This window comes from Schistocerca piceifrons, chromosome X (assembly GCF_021461385.2).
Source record: "Schistocerca piceifrons isolate TAMUIC-IGC-003096 chromosome X, iqSchPice1.1, whole genome shotgun sequence".
Lineage (NCBI taxonomy): Eukaryota > Metazoa > Arthropoda > Insecta > Orthoptera > Acrididae > Schistocerca > Schistocerca piceifrons.
In genome coordinates, this window is record NC_060149.1 from 60,194,826 (window position 1) to 60,203,624 (window position 8,799).

General features: G+C 43.0%; 1 pseudogene; it reads right to left on the bottom strand.

Moving 5' to 3' along the window:
* Positions 1-6,347: 6,347 nt before the first annotated feature.
* Positions 6,348-6,465, bottom strand: LOC124723766 (annotated as a pseudogene).
* Positions 6,466-8,799: the final 2,334 nt, after the last annotated feature.

Sequence of the window (8,799 nt, forward strand, 5' to 3'; positions counted from 1 at the left end):
GCGATTTATGAGAAAGTTAATACCGTGTATGACGTGATAAACCAGGATAGTGACTTTCAGATTTACAGAAGAACGCCTAACTTTATTGGGTCAAACACTATTATTAACGATATAATTATTAATGATCAGTAAGTCAGATAGCAGGCTATGATGAGAAAAAAGCGTTGCTGAAATTATTGAGAAAGAATCAAGAAATGTTTTCTGGGATCTACTGTATTCGGAAAGATTATGTTTACTTTTTCGAGGAGCAAGAGTTGCGACAGAAGCCGTAGACAATAAAAATATGTAGTTGTTTAGATTATCAAAAGTGTATTTATTAATGTAGTGCTTGTTGTGCGGTCCTTTTAATGTTTTGCTGATATGGTATTGTCTGTGAGTAGTGTATGTATTGTTTGTTTACAGTAAGTGAGATATTTTATAGAATGAGTGCACAACGCATGGACTGTTAAAATCAGCTGAGCGCATAGCGACAGTTCTGGCGGTGTGGTTAACGATGTGTGGGACGACGAACTGTCAGCCACCAGGTGCATGCCAAGAACACCTGAACATCACATGAATCAACAGATGACTCTGCAAGTAGACAAATAAAAAAAACAGACATGATGTTGAAATGTTGTGAATGTTGAATATGAAATTTATTATTTTTATATGTTCAAAAGAAAAGAAATATCAATAATATTTCTCATTAAATTCTAATATTACCTCAAGAGATCCAGTTTTTCATGTAATTTGCTATGTGATTATCATATTATTTTTGACACTAGAGATGAGCACCTAAGGATTTAATGTAACTCTGAAACACTGATAGCAGAATAGTAGAAAATATCTTGTAACAGTGCAGATATGGTCTTAGTAATATTGGAGCTCCCTTATTTAATTTTATAAATTTTAGTGAACGAAGAAAATCTTTATTTATTTATTAATTTTGCGAGAAATATGGCGCAACGCCACGTATCTGCCTATATATCATTACATTTTTATTGTTAGGTTTTAACATTTAATGTAGAATGATTCATGTCGCTGTAAGGTTGCGAGAAGCACGTGACACGAAGAAGCATAACTATCATATTTATTTACCGTTTAAATATTGATAGACCTTACTTGCACTGATAGTTTGTTATTTATAATTTCACTAACATTCAATCCACACGTAAAAGCTTAATATGAATTTCTGTTAATGTTGATACTGACTGATGAAAACTATGGGCCAATCACAGGCGTGCACTGAGCGGGCAGGCGCCAAACTGCTGAGAGGACGCGTTTCCAGTCTGTGATCGTTTTAGGAAGAGGCAGTACGTGAATCCATGCACAAAATGTGATGTCGTGTTAAGACGAAATAATTTACTAAAAATTATGTCGGGTGACGTTCTTGTGTAAGTCTGTGTTAATATCGTGTGAATACTAAGATTGTGTGGAGCTTTATAGTATGACTTTTACGCTGCTCTAGAAATAATTATCATGCGGAAACTTGGCCATGAGTAATCTTTCTCTTGATTTTTTGGTTCTGTAAATGAAATAAATTCCACTGATATCCCAATATTAGGTAATTTAATCTTTAATGAATTCTTTCCCATTTTCCACTTCCACTTCGTTTACTGAATGCACATTAGCCTGTAGCGAGCGGAGAAGAAATCAGTCGTGACGACGACTACTAGATATCTATTGAAGGCAAGGGGCAGCAACATGCCTCAAGGTGTGCAAGGGAAAGTGAGCATGGAAATTACGTACTTAAATCCACCGTTTTTGTTGATCCTGGCTGAGCCATTAAGAAGCCAACGTGTAGCGTATGGGAGTTAGAATCTGAGTTTGTTGTGGGACCGCTAATATTGCAAATATTGAAGGCATTAATTACTACACTTATCATCTCCCACATTACCGTCTCATTCACTCTACACTTCACATCCCCGTGGGTGGATGTGTGACTAAAGCGGCAGACTACATGTTGAACAAGTGCAACTACTCTCATGAATTCTACGCTTGTCTTCCCTTGTGTTGGAAGAATTCCGTTAAACGTCTGTTAATTTAAACGGGATGCAACTACCCTCATAAATTCTACGAGTTCGTCGCGTATCCTTAACTCAGACCGTCACACGAAACTTTAGAAAAATAAAATTGTATTAAGATTAAAATAAAATCGTCATCGCACGAATGCTGTGGGCAGTAAACCTATTATATAATAGCTCATCTATACGATTTTCCGCCATCAACATCCAGAGATCAGTTGCATTTCCTAACTTGATAAAATTGTAACTGGGTCGTATAACTCAGGGAAGAACGTCGCGGACATTATGACAAACCAGATGGCAGATGCTGGCAGGTAGATTTTATCTCTAATGCCAAAGTCTAACTACAAAGTTTCGACAATCAATATTAAGTGTGGACCTAGGAAAGTACAACAGCTCCTTACTCATCGTCCCCTTAGAAAACACTATAATAAATACAATGGGCACATAGACATGTAGTCAGTCATGTTTCCCGCTCTACGTACGTGAACGCAACGGGTAGTAACCTCAACATGTGCTACAGTGGGAAGTTATTTCTTCTATACTTTTCACAGTGCTTTACGGGGTATGGATATACACTCCTGGAAATTGAAATAAGAACACCGTAAATTCATTGTCCCAGGAAGGGGAAACTTTATTGACACATTCCTGGGGTCAGATACATCACATGATCACACTGACAGAACCACAGGCACATAGACACAGGCAACAGAGCATGCACAATGTCGGCACTAGTACAGTGTATATCCACCTTTCGCAGCAATGCAGGCTGCTATTCTCCCATGCAGACGATCGTAGAGATGCTGGATGTAGTCCTGTGGAACGGCTTGCCATGCCATTTCCACCTGGCGCCTCAGTTGGACCAGCGTTCGTGCTGGACGTGCAGACCGCGTGAGACGACGCTTCATCCAGTCCCAAACATGCTCAATGGGGGACAGATCCGGAGATCTTGCTGGCAAGGGTAGTTGACTTACACCTTCTAGAGCACATTGGGTGGCACGGGATACATGCGGACGTGCATTGTCCTGTTGGAACAGCAAGTTCCCTTGCCGGTCTAGGAATGGTAGAACGATGGATTCGATGACGGTTTGGATGTACCGTGCACTATTCAGTGCCCCCTCGACGATCACCAGTGGTGTACGGCCAGTGTAGGAGATCGCTCCCCACACCATGATGCCGGGTGTTGGCCCTGTGTGCCTCGGTCGTATGCAGTCCTGATTGTGGCGCTCACCTGCACGGCGCCAAACACGCATACGACCATCATTGGCACCAAGGCAGAAGCGACTCTCATCGCTGAAGACGACACGTCTCCATTCGTCCCTCCATTCACGCCTGTCGCGACACCACTGGAGGCGGGCTGCACGATGTTGGGGCGTGAGTGGAAGACGGCCTAACGGTGTGCGGGACCGTAGCCCAGCTTCATGGAGACGGTTGCGAATGGTCCTCGCCGATACCCCAGGAGCAACAGTGTCCCTAATTTGCTGGGAAGTGGCGGTGCGGTCCCCTACGGCACTGCGTAGGATCCTACGGTCTTGGCGTGCATCCGTGCGTCGCTGCGGTCCGGTCCCAGGTCGACGGGCACGTGCACCTTCCGCCGACCACTGGCGACAACATCGATGTACTGTGGAGACCTCACGCCCCACGTGTTGAGCAATTCGGCGGTACGTCCACCCGGCCTCCCGCATGCCCACTATACGCCCTCGCTCAAAGTCCGTCAACTGCACATACGGTTCACGTCCACGCTGTCGCGGCATGCTACCAGTGTTAAAGACTGCGATGGAGCTCCGTATGCCACGGCAAACTGACTGACACTGACGGCGGCGGTGCACAAATGCTGCGCAGCTAGCGCCATTCGACGGCCAACACCGCGGTTCCTGGTGTGTCCGCTGTGCCGTGCGTGTGATCATTGCTTGTACAGCCCTCTCGCAGTGTCCGGAGCAAGTATGGTGGGTCTGACACACCGGTGTCAATGTGTTCTTTTTTCCATTTCCAGGAGTGTATTTATAGATGCAAAGGTAGATAAAATGGAGGTCGAGAGAACAAACAACAAGCAGTATCTGTCTATTGGAAATTTTCTGGTTTTCCAGCATGACAGTGAAATCTCTATCAGTAAGAACTATATTTCGGTAACATTATGTGCAGGCTTTTGTAGATAACCGACCAATGCTTCTGCAAAATGCGTTGAGTTGCAGCGCGACGTGAGATTTGCATGAGTGTGTCCCTAAGCATAATTTTTTGAGTGTGCTGTTGCTTACAACCATTGCGAAGGAATATTTGCCTTCGAGAAACAACAGCGAGACACGGTTCTCATATGTTTCACGCACGCGGTAGGAAAAATTGCAACTGTAGCAAGTCATGGAAATATGATTTGGGGAAAAATTTCAGCTTACACTGACGGCACCTGTTTTCATTGGCTATATGAGAAACTCCGACTAACAACATTTTATAGTAATTTCCAGTGCATTAGGTGGAAGACTGGCTCCCATGTATTGTCGTCTGATCAATCATTTTTTGTACTGCGCTGGGCAGTGGATCAGTGAGTTTCTACAGAGAGCTTCGAATTTGTATCAGTCGCACGTTTGTGTTCGAAATTTTCCAATACTGTGGTAGCGGAGTATTTGTGTAGGAACGGATCCGTATCGACAGACAGATAGACATTCACGACAGTAGAGAGTCTCTGGGAGATCTGGAGGGAATTTCTCAGGCATCAGCATTATTATTCCTGGAATTACTGGCATCATCATCAGCTTTCCCGATATCATCCCTCCCCCTATCACCTGTCACCAATGGCGTTACACAGAGAGGCCCCAGGGCGCCAATGGCGTGCACGTTCGGTCTCGCAGGAAATTTTAATTTCTATATTTACCCTCTGTGCGTCCATCCAGCTTGAAGCGCCGCAACCTGCAGCGGCAGTATCAGCGATCAGCTGGGAAGAAGACTACTATCATTAATTATTTGTTAGTTCTTTTTGTTGTAACAGTGTAGTTATTACTAACAAAAGAGCACCAATTGTGGGTACGTGCCACACAGCACTCCAACACTGTTAGTGAGTGACAACTAACGGGCTGCTGCTACCATAAAGAACAGTTGCAACTGTATTTTAAAGACGCGCAGACCTGGTGTGATAATTCGTTGTATTAGTACTTTGGTTTTTGTTGGTATTGTTACAGGCATTCACTCGTAGAAGTTCCTACTTGAACCACTGCATCAGCAACATTAGCAGTCACTGAATGCAAGATATCTTCTCAGTATTTTGGATACAGAACCGTTTGGATATATCGCAGCACAGTCATAGCAGCAGCAATCACTATCCACAGGAAGTCTTCACGATCTACTGACCTGGTGTGTTGTACTACTCAAGATCACAGCTATACCTGTAACTTGAGTTTCAGCTAAGTACCAGGAGAAAACGGCTATCCACCAATACGTACAGTTTGACTGAAAGTGGATATAAGTATGTGTATGTAGGCCTTGACTTTGGTCAAGTGATTGAGATGGGGAACATTCAGTTTCTTGGAACTAGAGAGCAGCACTAGTGGTGCGGATGGGATTATCTGTGTAGTTTGATATAGCTCATATAGCCACGAAATGAGGCTTGCCTTGCCTTCAGCTACCTACTCTTCAGGGTCATCCAAATACCCATAACTCCAGTCCGACGTACATACACGTAGCTTTGCAAACTTCCTAGGATTTTTGGTGGGTTGGGAAGTCTACCAGTTAACACCGCAACAGGATCTTGTAGTTGGGAACACAATAGATTATGTGTTTAACCCTGTGGAAGACTATTTAAGTCTATTAGAGGCTAACAAACAGTAATGTGCTCTACTGTACTCTGTGCGAATCACTTCAATGTAGTATCAGTTAAAGAATATCATATGGAACAGCTGCTGTGCGGTGGTAACTCGCCAGAGTGCTGCTATCTTCGGTATTTACAGTCTAAAAGGAGGCTTGACGGCCGAAAGAGATCAGCTTTCTGTCTCCTGTAATAGTGGAAAGGGTCAACATAGATGCCTGCAAAGTGCTAAATATCAGTTAGCTATTAGGGAGGAAGACAAGACCAACCGATGAACGGCTTTGTTTGTGGTTATTGCTGGAGAATCTGGACTGTCTTGTTACTGACATTAAAATAAACTAAACTCCACCCGAACAGGCCGTGAAGGCTCAACGGTAGCGACCGGCCGCCGTATCATCCTCATTCCACAGGCGTCACTGGATGCGGATGTGGAGGGACATATGGTCAGCACACCGCTTTCCCGGCCGTATGCCAGCTTACGAGATGGGAGCCGCTACTCCTCTGTCAAGTAGCTCCTCAGTTTGCCTCACAGGGATTGAGTGCACCCCGCTTGCCAACAGCGCTCGACAGACTGGATGGCCACCCATCCAAGTTGTAGCCCAGCCCGACAGCGCTTAACTTCGGTGATCTGACGGGAACCGGTGTTATCACTGGGGCAAGGCCGTTGGCTGTTACTGACATTGGGAACATAAATTACATGGAAATATTATGCTCCTTAGCAAGAATAATTTAAATGTGCTTACAACATGGCAGGTAATGTTAAAGAAGGAGATGTGTGAGCTATTTAATTATTACTCTTGTAGTAAGTTCTACAAGTTTGTAACTGCAAAACGTGGTGTCTCTTACAATATAACAGCAAGAGGAATATTGGAAAACACTGGCAAGTAAGCATTTGGATTGACAGTTTAACGTGGTTGCGATTCAGCTGTACAGTAAAGATATGTAACAAACTAGCTTCGCGCCCGCAGCTTCGCTCACGTAGACTGTATTGTCTGCAAAGATTTTCTTTATTTTTCTTTAACCGAGTATTTATGTTGTTCACAAACTGCTCCTCTTTCTATATTTCTCACACTCATTGTGGCCATAGTATCATAGTATTTTCCGAATATCCTTATGACCAAAAAGCGATTCTGGTAGCCTGGAGTCCATGGCTTTGTTAATCATGCCTTTCACATTCCTGTGGCGATATTTCATAAAAACATTCATCTCCTAACACATATTTCTCTACACCTAACCGAGAAGTGAAATGGCAGTTTTCATAGATTTAGCTATGAGATTGCTTTCATAATGAAATAATTTCATCAAGCTTTTCATCCCCTATTTCACTCTCTAGCAGAGTCGAGTTGCCAAAAATACTGAAACACGTATTGTTTTATTCCAAACCGAGAAGTCAAATACCAGTTCTGATAGCAGTAGGTTTAAGAATGCTTTAGTAGTTCTTTAATGATGATCTATTTTCAAAAAACTTTCACCCACTGTTTTACTGCTTTAATGGTTGAATTTCCAAAAACGATAGAAAACTTATTTCTTGTTTATGACAACGACTCGACATACCTACTTTAGTAGTTCTAGCTTCAAAATTCCCTAAATAGAGATATAGTTTCAAAAATTCTTTCATGGCCTATTTCAGCCACTTAGGTGGAATTTCGAAGAATTCCTCCTTAAACGACGCCTACTGTATAAGATCAACAGCATCTCCAGATTACAACTTTCTATCCTTAGCTGTTTGTGCAGGGCGATGATGAGACTGTGAATCAGTCTGGCCCTATTTCACCCCCTTATGGGCTGAATTCCCAAAAATATTGAAACGTATATATTTTCATTTCCAACTGAGAAGTCAAATACCAATTTTAAAGATTTAGCTTTAAAAACGCTTTCACAATGAAACATTTTTATGAAAGTTATAGACCAGTATCACTAACTTCGGTTTGTTACATAATACTTGAACATATTCTCACTTCGAAAATAATAAATGTTCTTGAGACTGAAAAGCTTATGTCCACGAATCCGCATGGTTTTACGAAGTATCACTCGTGCGAAACTCAGCTTGCCCTTTTCTCACGTGATACACTGCGAACTAAAAATCAAGGGCAACACGCAGATTCAATATTTCTAGATTTCGGTGAAGCATTTGATCCGGTGTCCCACTGCAGGCTGTTAACGAAGGTAGCAGCATATGAAATAAGTTTTCAGATATGTGAGTGGCTCGAAGACTTCTTAAGTAATAAAAACCAGTATGTTGTCCTCGACTTCGAATGTTCATCATCAGAGAGAAGGGTATCATCAAGAGTGTCCCGGGAAAGTGTGATAGGACCGTTGTTATTCTCAATATACATAAATGATTTAGCGACCCTTGTATCGTACAGGCTTTTGTTTGTTTTGGTTAGTGTAGCTCAGTTTCGATTAGACCGTCAGTGAGAGAGCACATCAAGTTCCTGCTGCTAATAAGCCGAGTACACCGTTCGTTTGTTATATATTTTTAGGAGCTTCAAACAGGAGCAACTTATTTTCAGTTATTTGTGTAGTTACTACTTTATTTTTGTAAATTATTGCACGTTTGAGTGTTTACTAGGCACAAACTTTTATTTTAATAACAGTGTAGCGTACAGTACCGCCATTGTTATCGACACTTGTATCGACCCCTCTTAACTTAAAGGCTTTTTTTCGTTCTGGTTAGTGTAGCTAAGTGTCAGTTTGACCATCAGTGAGAGAGCACCTCAAGTTCATGCAGCTAACAGGGTGAGTGCACCATTCGTTTGTTACATATTTTTAGAAGCATCAAACAGGAGCGACTTGAGTAATGGATAGGAACTGTGATTGCTGTGTGCAGATGCCAGCTGAGATGGTAACCCTTCACTCACAGCTCCAGGTAGTGCTGGCTCCTGTCATACAGCTTGAGGCTGCTGCCAAGGGGCATCACTGTGTGTGTGTGGGTGGGGGCGGGGGGCGGGGGGGATAGAAGAGGGACGTCGGAAACGTGCCACGTGTCCCCCGATCGGCCCA